This window comes from Anser cygnoides, chromosome 1 (genome assembly GCF_040182565.1).
Source record: "Anser cygnoides isolate HZ-2024a breed goose chromosome 1, Taihu_goose_T2T_genome, whole genome shotgun sequence".
Classification (NCBI taxonomy): domain Eukaryota; kingdom Metazoa; phylum Chordata; class Aves; order Anseriformes; family Anatidae; genus Anser; species Anser cygnoides.
The window spans coordinates 141,910,580-141,923,067 of NC_089873.1; the positions used below are offsets into that span (position 1 = coordinate 141,910,580).

At 45.2% G+C, this 12,488-nt stretch overlaps 1 protein-coding gene across 17 annotated transcripts in view; it reads right to left on the reverse strand.

Moving 5' to 3' along the window:
* Window positions 1-8,729, reverse strand: part of INPP4A (inositol polyphosphate-4-phosphatase type I A) — a 119,637-nt gene extending 110,908 nt beyond the window's left edge. For 8 of the 17 annotated variants that reach the window (XM_066983807.1, XM_066983800.1, XM_066983742.1 and 5 more), the window contains exon 1: window positions 8,636-8,728. The gene's annotated coding sequence lies outside the window, so the exon portion shown is untranslated. Of the gene's footprint in view, window positions 1-2,820; window positions 2,901-8,635 lie in introns of those variants that run through there. The other 9 variants (XM_066983731.1, XM_066983781.1, XM_066983714.1 and 6 more) reach the window with 2 other exon arrangements.
* Window positions 8,730-12,488: the final 3,759 nt, after the last annotated feature.

A 12,488-nucleotide genomic window follows, 5' to 3' on the forward strand; every position in this document is an offset into this window, starting at 1 on the left:
TAGCCCACTCTTTTGGTTCAGTAGGAAACAAAGAACCCTTTGCATCCAATACGCTGCAGTACTCAGAGCTAACAAACAGAAAGGCTACGAGCCAGCGTTTCAGGAACCCATCAAAGTTCCAGCCACAAGAGTTTGACCTTAAAAAAGGACCCTACCAAAGTGCCTGGTCAGAAATAAAAAGCTTTTGCTTTGGACAGAGACAGAAGAAATTGCTGTGCATCTTGGAGCTGTCGGAAATGGGCAAGATGAGATCATGCCTGGGGATTACCAACGGCAGGTCAACTAGCAATGTCCTCAGTGTCAATGGCTTGCTGAAGACACAGTCACATAAACAACCAGAGGTTTATTTTTAAGTCATCTTTCTGCCTCTCTGGAAATTAACTAAATTTGCATACTTCTCTTCACCCACAGGCTAACCAAAAGGAAGTTTTTATATTAGTAATCATCATCTCTAAAAATCAGAGCATACCAACCAGAATATTTTAGGATAGCCCTGAGAAGTGAAATGCTATTTCTATATGCATTAACTGCAATTAATAGTTTCCTTTGATTTAGGTATTGACTGCAGATGTCAATGTGGTAACCTCATGTTTCGTTTTGGGGTTTTGTTTTTTCCCTGTTGTGTTTTACCAGGCTGATTCTGAAAGTACAACAAATTCTTATCACTTAAAATTGTTACGCTGCCCCTGCAACAGAGCTTCCAACTCACACAATGCACTGAAGGTGGGCCCGTCAATCGTCACTTCAAAATCTGGAATATTTACTGCACAGAAGGCTGCTTCTCCTTTCATTTTCCTTCTGAGAAATATAAAATAGAAGTTTTTATACTCCTGCACACTTTCACTTTCTGACTGCTAATTCTGTTATTTTGGTACTACCAAAGTTCCCTCAGAGCTCGCAGTTCCACTTCCTTGTTAATTTTTTTTCCCCCTTTTTATCACGTTTGGTTTCTTGCAGTTCTGTAAGTTACACTGTCACAGTCTTTGATAATTCTAGAGGTTCTTTCACTATCCCCTTCCCATCAACTACATTACAAAAATAATGACAGAGAAATGACATTTTCCCTGTCTTACCCACAAATTATTATAAAGGTGTTTTGAAGTCTGTTTCCCTGGGAATTATAGATATGGGCTTTCCTGTTCCTAATGCTGTTCAGCTTTCACAGACAGCCCGTGCCTCTCACCTTGTGCTCTGACAGTACTCTTTCTGTTCAGGCGTATCTCTTTCCACCAGCATGGCTTCGTTGTTTCCAAAGGTCTCAGTTCTAGTCCATGCCTAATCTGTAAGCATAACTGCAGCATTCCAGAAAAGGGGGTCATCAAAAAACAGAACAAAAGAAATCACATTTCCTTCTACTTACAGAGAATAGCGCTTCTGTTTTCTCTTTTGTTTCCCAAGCTCTTGACACTTTTTAGATGAACTCAAAGCTCTCCTTCCAGAGCCACACAGCATTATGCTTCCCAGAGACATATGCCTTCCTGGGCTCCCCAGCCTAGCTGGTAAACAATAAATCCAAAAAGGACAGGAGTACAGACGGATTTCTACTACCACTTGCCTCCTCCAACCCTTAGATGCCGCAGTTTAACCCAGACCAAGTGTTTGTCAGCTCTAATTTACAAACCTCAGTACTAGGCCCCAGCTGTAAATCACCAGGGTATGCTGTGCTCTCAGGGCCCTGGTAGGCCTTTGTCATGACAGGAGGGTCACCACGCTGGCTATGGGAGCAGCCCGAAATTAAATGCTTTCCATGAAGCGCCCAGCTCAAAACCTTCAGGTCAGAGACTGCCTAGCTCCTTTTATTGCTCTGCTGCAGAAATACCACAAACCGGACTGCTTTGCATTTTGCTGATTTTTCGCTTTCTAAACGCCCCAGGTAAGTGCCACACATACAGATACTGGTGTTGGCATCAAACTGGCATCCTGCGCATAATTTTGCACCGCAAACCCCGGAAACAATGACCATGCACAGTTACACAAGTCGAGACGTATTCAGAAGTCCAAATAAAGGTAGGTTTTGCCCATCCTCACAACCATTGTTAAAGGCCTCGCAGAAACCCAGAAACACACGGGCTTTGTAGAACCTCCAGCAATTATTCCATCAGGGATCCTTCAGGTCTGACTGTTTTGTCCGAGTCTCACAGTACTTGGCCTTTTCCTGAAAACCCCAGCTCCCTGAAGGACATGTTACACATAGGAAAGACAAGAGCCAAGACCTCTCAGCTTACTGGTTTCAGCACAGAGCTTGTAAACACACCTTGCAGGTCAACTCCTAAAGCTGGCAGGACACGTTAGTTCCTCAACACCATTCACAGGCACATAAAACTTAAAACATGAGGTGAAAATGGAAGATCAATGTATAAGATGCCCACAGCTTGCTACTGTACTGAAAATTGTTGAACAGGAGCCATCAAGACTGGGAGCCACCTAAAAGCTCCAAAGCTGGAAGACAAGTATGAAGTACATGACAAAGATTATTTCAAAAACCTCTCAGGATTTTGAAGGCTTCGTGATTTCCAAATGCCCAAGGTTGATAATACTACTGCCACATACATCCTCTGAAACTCTTTTTCAACTGTTGCATGTAAAAGGCAGGCCTTACAACTCCTTTGATCAAGAGAGAATTACTCATGGCCTTATTTTACTTGGGACATGACCACCATGGTCTGTCCTAAAAGAATCTATCACTGGATTCTCACAACTAATTTCATAGAACTGTTTCTCTTCCCCCTCCTGCCAACGTCACTCTTAAAGCTCATCAGGTGCCAGGCTCAAGTGCAAATATCCAGAGTAAGAAATGGGAGGGGGGAAAGATGCACTTACAGCAAAATAAGTTTCCACACACAGACTGAAAGGTCTCGGGAGCATCCTGGCAGGAGGAATACTCTATCACCATTTCTCTCTCCAGCTGAGACCTGTTAGACATGGTATGGAAAGGAAAATTGTTACCTAATGCTTGCTCATCTAATGGTAACTGCTGGGCTGAACTACCCTGCTCATATATACGCACCAGTGGACGAGACTGTGCTGCCCTGCCTTCTCCACACAACAGCAGATACCCCAGGAGCAAACATTCTGGGGATTTTAACACTCCAAAGCTAGGCAGGAGATGTTCAAAGCTAGACCCAGGAATGCTACAGCAAGCTGACAATGCAATATCGCCCTGTTTTTCCAAGGGTAACAAGTAGCACGTCACTTTCTGAGTAGTAGCACCTTAACTCTGAGGTAAGGGGAAGCAGGGGGGGAAATGTCCCTTCAGAGCAACAGGACACAGAGGCAACAAAAGACAAGCATGAAAATAAACAACTTCTATTCCTACACTATGTTTTTAGCCCCTGGAGACATCTAAAGTTCTCACTACTCTTCCTGGAAAGGAAAATCTCACTATAAATAACACTGATCTACAACCATGCCTTGCAGTTCATTCCCCCCTAATCATCTCCCCACATACCCGCTTTCCACTAGGACTGGAGGGTGTGTTTAGGGCAGCTCTCCAAGGCTCCCTGTGCCCCTCAGCCAGCCTAATTGCTGAGCTGCTCCTACACAGCAGGGCAGAAGCCTCCACTCCACCACCATCGCTTCGCCCAGGGCAGTGCTGTCCTGCGGAGAGGTGACAGCATTGTGCTCCCACTGAAAAGCAGCACAGTCCACATACAAAAAGCCAACGCTGAGCCTTTGATAACTTCTAATGGCTTCATTTACATCCCACCAGCCCATTTTTAGCAGCATGCTTACTTAATCTAACAGATTTTAATACAATTGCTCATTTCACACCCAAGCCCGCAGGGTGCTGAAGTTCCCTGTTTCTGAAAACACCTGAACATATATATCTCTCTACCTACAGGTCTACCTACGCTTCACAATGGAACTGCTAAATATTTTATGTAGGCACGTTCATTCAATATATTCATTAGATATTTAACCTGAAATGTTCTCAAAGTTCAATAGAGCGCACACATCCAAAGTCTCATTGCAGATTCGAAGTTTTTGTGTAGATTTCTTGACGGACTATATTTTGCTGTACGATCTTTTTATAGGGTATATAATCTACGGGTCATAACAGATTGCCTGCTCGCAGCTAGAAAGCCTCTTGGGAACACAGGGTTGTAATCTGCCGTTAATATATAAAGTACAGAACATTTCAGACACCATGACACAGAAATAGCAAACAGAGATAGAAAGCTACATGAGAACCTGATGCGGCGTTAACGTGGCTTGTTCCTTGTCCATCTCTTAGCCCAAACCTAAGCCTCATGCTGGAAGCCTGTATCGCAAATGCTGCTACCATAGCCACTAGCACTTCTATCAGAAATACAGTTCTTATCACTACTTCTTGGAAAGTGATAATTTTATTAAAATACAGATCTGGTCAAACTAACAGGAAAAAATAACTATTCTCGGGTAATCTGTTCTTGCCAAGAGAAACAGGCTGGGGAAAGGATTCGGTCAGAGCACATGTAGCTTTCTCATGTATTTCTTCAAGTTTTCTCAAGCAACATGGCAACGCCCATACATTTTGAGTTAGGGAGACGGGAAGAACAAACTCTCAGCAAATCCAGTATCTTCTGTTCCTCCCCTATTGGTCATAATTTCTACCTTAAGAGACTTGTCCTACTCATTGCAAGGCGAAATTCCAGGCATCTAATTCTTTCTGAGCACTTGGTGCTGTTGCCAAAGACGGGTGACACCTGTACACCTACGCTTCCTATAATTAGTCATATTAACATGAACTGGTGGAAAGAATAATTACTCTTATAATGTTTACAGAGGTGATATAAAATTTTTGTCAGCCAGATGGAACAGGCAGGACGAGGGCCAGGCCCTTGCCCAGGCTCAGGATGCGCTCGTTCCCCTTCTTTGGGCCTGCCATGGGGTGCAGTGCTACCAGCAGTCATCGCCCAGCCCTGCTGGCACAACGGGCTCGTGGCTCCTTCTCCAGCTCTTTGCAGAAGGGACAGCTGTAAAGCGCTCCACAGGCAAGCATTACGAAACGCGGATCAGAACCATGCTGCGTGTATTTTTCTGTCGCAGTCTCTTCTCTTTCCCGCAGGGACCATCTACGCTCACACCCTCTCTGCTTTCTCCTTCACTTTTCCCCTCTGTCTCCACGCTCGTTTCCTCACATGCTACTCCCTTTCACACCACTCAGTTATCTCCACCACAAAATCTGCTCTGCCCGCAGCAAACTGGAAGAACAGAGCCGCGTTTAGGGAATAGCAGCTCGCACACAACAGGCTCCTCTGTCAGCATGACAGAGCAGCAGGCCACAAACGCGACGCAGGCCTTCATGGGAAATACAAGAACAGGGAAGAGGTCATATTCCCGTGAGTGGGCCAGGTCTACACGCACCAACTTGAGAATGTCAATGGCTTTCTCAATGTATTCTGCTGATTTCATACTGGGTCTTAACAACAGCTCATTGCTGTATGAACTTTCAGTGAGCACAGGCACACAAACCTCACACAAACCTCAGCTGCACAGAAATCCTTTCTCATGTCAGCAGCACAGAAAATCTCCTTCACCTAAGATCAAGATCCTGAAGATTAGAGGGAAAATCATGTTACTCTCTCATATTTCATCAGTATGGCTTTAGCTAAGTTAGGACATACCCTGGCACTTCCATTTCCATACTTATTGCATATTTGGAAAAAATATCATAAATTCAACAAATTCACACTTGGTAGAAGTACAAATGACCAGGAACAGCCTTCTTCCTGAGTGAATGTGCTTTACTGCAGCTTTCAGATATTGTTTTCAAGAAGTGCAAATGTATTTCTGCAGAGCTGGCACCTCCCTTTCCTCTGCGAGAGAGAGAAGCGGCCAGCTCAGCAGCCTGGCAGAAGCAGAAGTGTGATCTCTCTACCTGTGCTGGCTAATGTAACGCAATTAACCCCAGCTCCTGAAACAGGGAAAATACAGCAGCAACTGCCAGGTAAGCGACCCGGGAGTTTTCTTCTGCTATCTCTTGCATGCCTCCCTTAACACGTGCCGTACAAACCACAAAAGCCAGCTATGACTCCACCACTCCCCTGCGCAGCCAAGACACACACCCTTCTCTCGGTCACTTCTTGAACTTGCAAATGCCCCTTTTATTTTCCTTACTTCACTCGGCCCACGCTTACTGCTCAGCCTGCTTTGCCTTTTGCTTTGTTGCTTGGTTTTGCCTCCCAGGACGGCCTGCTGCTGATCCGCGGTGACAATTTCCTTGCAGTACACAGACCACTGCAAGGAAAATATCACTGGAAGTGAAGGAAAGAGAGCAGTAAATGGCTGTGAAATGGGAAAGGGAAACTTCTTGTATCTGAAGGCCAGAGGAAACAACTTCGCCTATGGTAAAGAACTTATCATACTAGGTTAAACAGCAACGTGTTGGACAAACACACGTGAGGCCATGCCGAGCTGCCTGACTGACGTGGATGAGGTAGATACGCCCCAAAGCTTTCTTCTTCCAAGGTCATTTTCCAACATCCTTTCTGCAAAGGATGTCTGTTTGAGATTTAGGTAGATAATCCAACAATAGAGAGGAAATTCGGTTTGTCAGAAAAGAAACAGGAACAGGAGTGACAGGCAGAAACAAAGAGCACGTAAAACAGGGCTCTGAGCTACGCTGCCTGCAGTACTCAATCTGCTACCTCCCCACAGGTAGAGGTTTCAAGCTTCATCTCCGAGCAACACCCAGGCAAGAAATGGAGAAGTATTTTCAGCAAAGTAATCTACAAAGGGGGTCCAGGAGGTCTTCTTATATTCTAAATTTGTATCTTATATACTAGTAATTAGATAATTAAAATTTGCTGTAACCAAGCACATTCCAGATGCCTGGATTCACCTTAACAGGAAGGCAAGAGCTGCAGGGGATCCTTGGTCTTCCTATTTTCCTTCCCAGTTCTACTACAACAATAAGAAGATTAAGGAGACCAGAACGTGTAGGAAGTAGAGCAGCCACTTCTCCTAGCGCTCATTTCGCTCCACAGGGAGAAATTCTTCCCTTCAATACAGCACCTGCGTTACCAGACTGAACTTAAAGAGGTTTGAGATGACAGATGATGTCCAACCTTCAACATATCTCAGATCTTAAGCTGAAGGAACATTTAAAACAAGCCTGGGGAGAGAGCTGATGCCTTCTGACTCAGCTGACAGCAAGTGGGACAGAAGTAAAGGAGTTTTTGCAGAGGTTTGATCACTGTCTTTGGTAACAGAGCCACCCTCCTAAGATCACGCAACTTCTTGTCGCATTTTGGCAAGGTTGTTTGTTTCTCCGTGGACCTCTACAACCTGCCATCCATTATAGATTAAGTTAAAATCAGAGCATTAAAAATAAATTAAACCACTGGCAACACTGTCATTTATCGAGACAAACGCATACAACCTAGACATGGATACTTGAAAACAGCTCTGAAATCATGACTTGCTAACAACTTGTTACTGCCAACAGGCAGAAGCGAATCAGAGGGGCCACATCCACTGCCAAGTTTGGAAAGCGCCAGACTTCTAAATTTAAGAATACTGAATTTCAAACTCTTGCTAAAATGGTTTATGTCCATCTTCTTCCCCCATTTGCTTCCACCTAACATCTGCATCGAGAGTCTGAGAGACTTGAGGGAGAATTACAAAAACATCGCGTTTCCTTTGCGGGCCCGCTGAGTTCCTAGAAGCCAGGTAGCTCACCGAGTTAAGTCTTCAGATGCAGGAAAAACCTTGCTAAGTTTTTAAAATACAACCTTCTGAAATAAGCATTAGCATATGGCGGTTTCTCAAGGGGAAACAGATAATCTGGTTTCCAGGACAACAGGGTTTTGCAAGCTTATCTCCTTTGCTTTACAGTCTGAGGGCATAAAAACATACAAGAGCCTCTGCTTCTGTCGCTTAAAGACCAAAACCTTCCCTGCAAGCTGTTAGTACGGTCAAGTTTGATATTACAGACTTGTGCAGGAAGAATCGCATCGGCCTGCAGACGGAGGGCTGCTGCCAGCACAGGGTGCCGGGCTGTAGGGGCAAAAGAGCCCCTCCGCCGTCGTGCAGTCCACGCCGAGCCCTGGCCATCCGCAGCTGACTTCGCCGGGCTTTGAGCATCACCAGCTGACTCGGCTGGGTTTTGTACGGGGGAAATGTAGGCCAGCGGGGCTGAGCCACAGCTGCGTTCGCCCGCCGCTCTGCCAGAGCCAAGCGAAAGGGACGAGGGCGCATCAGCACCGCGGAGGCAGGTCTGCTGTGCCCTGCAACCCGCCGAGCCGCGCACCAAACCCTACGAGCATCCCGCTTCCTTTCGGGAACGACAAAACCCGAAGGAACGACCGGAGGTTACGGGCTCCCGGGCGCCGCACCGCTCTCCGCCCCTCGCTGCCGCTCCCCGACCGCGGCATCGCCGCCGGAGCCGCGCAGCTCCCCCTCCGCCAGGGCTGGGCGGGGGCACCCGGCCACGACAGCCGTGCCCGGTGCCCCCCGGGGGGGGCAAGAAGCGTGCAGGTGCCGCGGGCACGCCGGGGACGGAGCCGAGCGGGCGGCGAGACCCGCGGCCACCCGCCCCAGGGCGCGGGCGGCGGCGGCGACGAAATGGCGCCCGACCCCCGGCCCGACCCCACGTAATGGCCGCCCCCCCGGCCGCCCCTCGCCCCTCAGGGCCTCTCCCCGCCTCGCTCACCGCCGCAGCGCCGCCGGCCCCCGCCGAGGCTCCGCCGCCAGCCCGCTGGTGACGGCACCGGGAGCGGCCCTGCCCCGCCCCGCCCCCGGGCCCGGCCCCCTGCGGGCCCCGCACGGCCCGCCCTGAGCGGCAGCCACAGGGCCGCCTGGTCAACCCCGGCGCTGAGAGGACGCCGCGGGCGCGGCAAGGGGGGACCGGGCGTTTCGGAAAAGGCACGTCCTGCGGGAACTGCAGGGAGAAAAGGCACTGAAGAGGGATTTAGGGAGGCACACAGCTGCCTGGATACCCCCCAGCCTGCCCTGTAAGATCTGCAGAGGGCTGCTGCCAGCTCCGAGTTGAGTCAGTCCCAGCATCACCCTAGTATAAGGATTTTAATTTGCCTGCCGCTAAAGCTGTCAGCTTGAGACCTCAACATGAGCTGAAGCTGGGGGAGAAGCCAGGGGACACGGCTTGAATTTGTCATTTTTCTTTCCACCTGTCAGTGGTGAAGATCAATTTTTAGCAGGGCAATAGGACTGATCCAAGCACTTCTGTTTCAAAGCCATAGACAGAGCTTACGGAGGAGAGCTTGCTTTCAGTGCCTAGTCAAACATATGTGATTTTTAACATTTATCTTTGGTCATAGTTCAGAACAAAGCCAACCACACCTAAGTAGCAAACCTCAAAACCTAACTGCCAGAGGGGAGGTGTACTCGAGCAGAGGCACTGCCACAGTTGCCCTGGGACTGTCAGTAGGTTTAGGACTGCTCAACATTTTCCTCAACTACATGAAAGCAAGTTTAAATTCACTGCTGATTTTGTGGACACCACAAATGAGAGCAATATGGTAAACAGAAGGACTGGGCCATCCCACGACAGATCTGCAACAGCTGATAAAATGTATGTGGGTTGTTTGTTTTATAAAGGCAAATCTCAGGTTATAGGCTATACATCCAGGCAAAGATTACAAAGGCACACCTTGAATACTGGGAAAACAGCAGACTGAAAAACTATGACTGAAAATGGAATCACGGTCGTAATGGAGAAGGAATTGAATACAAGATCCCAACTTCACACTGGGACAAAATGTGACACACACCTAAGAAGCACAATCAACAGTATACAAGGGAAGAAGAGAGGACTTTACATATACAGAGATCACTCAAAATCCCTGTAACAGGGATTTATCTCCTTCTTAAAAAAACACTACAGTTTTGTGATGGGACTAAGAGAGGCATAACACAAGGTTTTAGGAACTCAATGTATGCATTTCCTCAAAAAATGTTATGGTATTTTTATTTAGTTTTAAACGCATTGTCAGAAAAAATATATATTCCTCATCCTTCACAATAATGAAGGACAACACAATTTTACATTAGCATGGTTATGATAAAACTTATGAATTACAAACCAATTCCTAGATTCACTGTTTTCTCCCTAACTCCTTTTACAATAACAGTAGTAATACTGCAAAAATCATTTTGGAGATCTTGTACTAAGTCACAGAGATTCACTTATTTCCTCTGCTACCAGAAATCTTTAAGAAATTATTCCCTTCCATTTCACTGCAGCCCATTAGTACCTAGCTGCAAAAAAATAAAAATATAGCACATGAAAGCTTTCATCATGGGAAAAAAAAAACATCTCAGCTTGATATAAAAATAAATTCAATGTTTATCTGTTAAATACATCAACATTTTAAATCTATCACCTGTTATTAACATCATTAAGCAGCTATTAAGCTTCTCCCTTCAATGTTTAAGGGCATTATTAATCAACCTACTGTAAATACTGAAAATAAAGCACAGTTCACTTCAAGAAGCTACCTTCTATGTTTACAGATTTTTTTCCGGATAGAGTCAACCAAGTAAGTCACTGTGGAGTGCACCACTTACAGAAATAATTGGTAAATAATTTTCTGAAGATAACTGCAGCAAAACCATGACAGAGACAGATAAAACAAAAATTCAGCATGCACATTTGGATAAAGAAAGGAGAAAGGATCTTAAAGTTTCTAGTTACTGTTCTGTCAACTGCAGTTTATGATGGAAAACTCTGCCATGATCTTAGTTTTACACAATGGTCGATATATATACTCACATACAATAAATATACATAACCTAAACAATCACATATCAACTGCTATGGCAGCATGAATACTTCCTGAAATTCATCACATCAACAAAGCTGCTGCAATTCCATGTTTCAAAGTTTTCCAACAAAAGGCTTAAACAACAGCTACCGCTTACTTACCACCTACATTCTGGGGCTGAATTTTTAGAAGATGACTTCAATAAGTGTCTTTCTTATGAGTATGAGGTATCAGCCTAGTTTGTTGGGGGGTTCCACTCAAATAAGACTATTATTTAAAAAGTCTATGTTGGAAAAAAAATTAAAAGTACCTTTCAAAAGTTCAGGCTCCATCATCCAACCTGCTACTCTCCAGAAACTTAGAAGTGAAGAAAGGATACGTAACTTGTTCAACCAGTGATTAAAGAAGCTTTTTGTAATACAAATGCATGCATTCAGGAAGCTGAACAGCTTTCAGTAGCGATTATTTTTAGGGTGCCATGTCCTTTCTTTTCAGAGGTGTCACTTTAGCATTACTCAGTGCATCCTTGTTAAAAGCCAACCCCCTTCTTTCATGCCTCAGTACATACAGGTGGGCCTTCATTAAACAGATTCTGCTTAAACAACGTGCTTACCTTTGTATACTAGCCAGCAAGAATTGTCCTAAAGAATTTTCAGACCACAGTATGTGACTGCAACCTTTTTTTTTTTTTTAAATCATAATAAACATGTGAGTAGTTCTGCAATAGGTGCTTACAGCTATGCAAATACAGAAGTGTTTGCAGGACTGGACTAAGGAGAGAACATGCTCCCTGACAAAATGAGATGTGGTAACAACAGACATGTCCCAACATCGGCTGAGCCCCATCTGCAGCGTGGAACTCAAAGCATCCAGCACCCCTGAACTCCACCACCACGTGAAACCAATGGGAGAAGCGAGAGCAGCAATGAAAGGTTTTGGCAAGCTGCATCCTGTACTTCCTTGACAGGAATTATTACCACTGCGTGTAGGAGTGGTTATAAAACACCCAGGAGCCTTTGGGCACCATTTTGACCTTTTGTTCTCAGCAGTCCAATTTCGCAACTTCCAAGACATTACATGGTCAATCTTGCAGAACCTTCCATGGGCTGGAAATCTGTATTTTTAAATAAAAGAAAACTGGAATAGCACAACACACAAGACTTAATGTCAGATTGTTCAAAGGAAAACATTTTTCTGCAATAGAAGAAAGAAAGCTGCAATCATGTGCACAAGTTTGGAGTATTTAGGGCTTTCCATTAATAAAACAAATTATTTTTAGAAGTCACACAGGAAACACTAACAGCTTTCAAGTAGAACAGTGCTTAAACTCCCAAGGCAATTATATAATTAGTCATTTTTAGACAGAATATGATGTTACACAATATTGGAATTGAACAATGATAGTCTCTTGAGCAAGTCAGTATTTAGATACGCAGTACATGCATTTTTATGGTGGTCTAGATAACCCAGTGAACCATTAGGAAGTTTTGACACCAAAAAATTGTAACAGATCAAATCTTGTAAGACTTCTGTTAAATTCCTTATGAAACCCTGATGCATTCAGTACCAAATGCTAGATGTAATTTCAACACTTGGATTAAGCCAATGACTAAAAATAGCTTCAGCTAGTCACCTGCCTGTGCTCTCCTGTCTGCTCCTTCCCCAAAGGAGCTTCTGCAGCACCATGAGGTGAAGTTCAGTGGTTAGGGCTGAGAGAAAGGAACAGACCACATGAAGCATCAAGCCTGTAGTCCCCTGCGGTAAAGCAGCCAGTGGAAGACT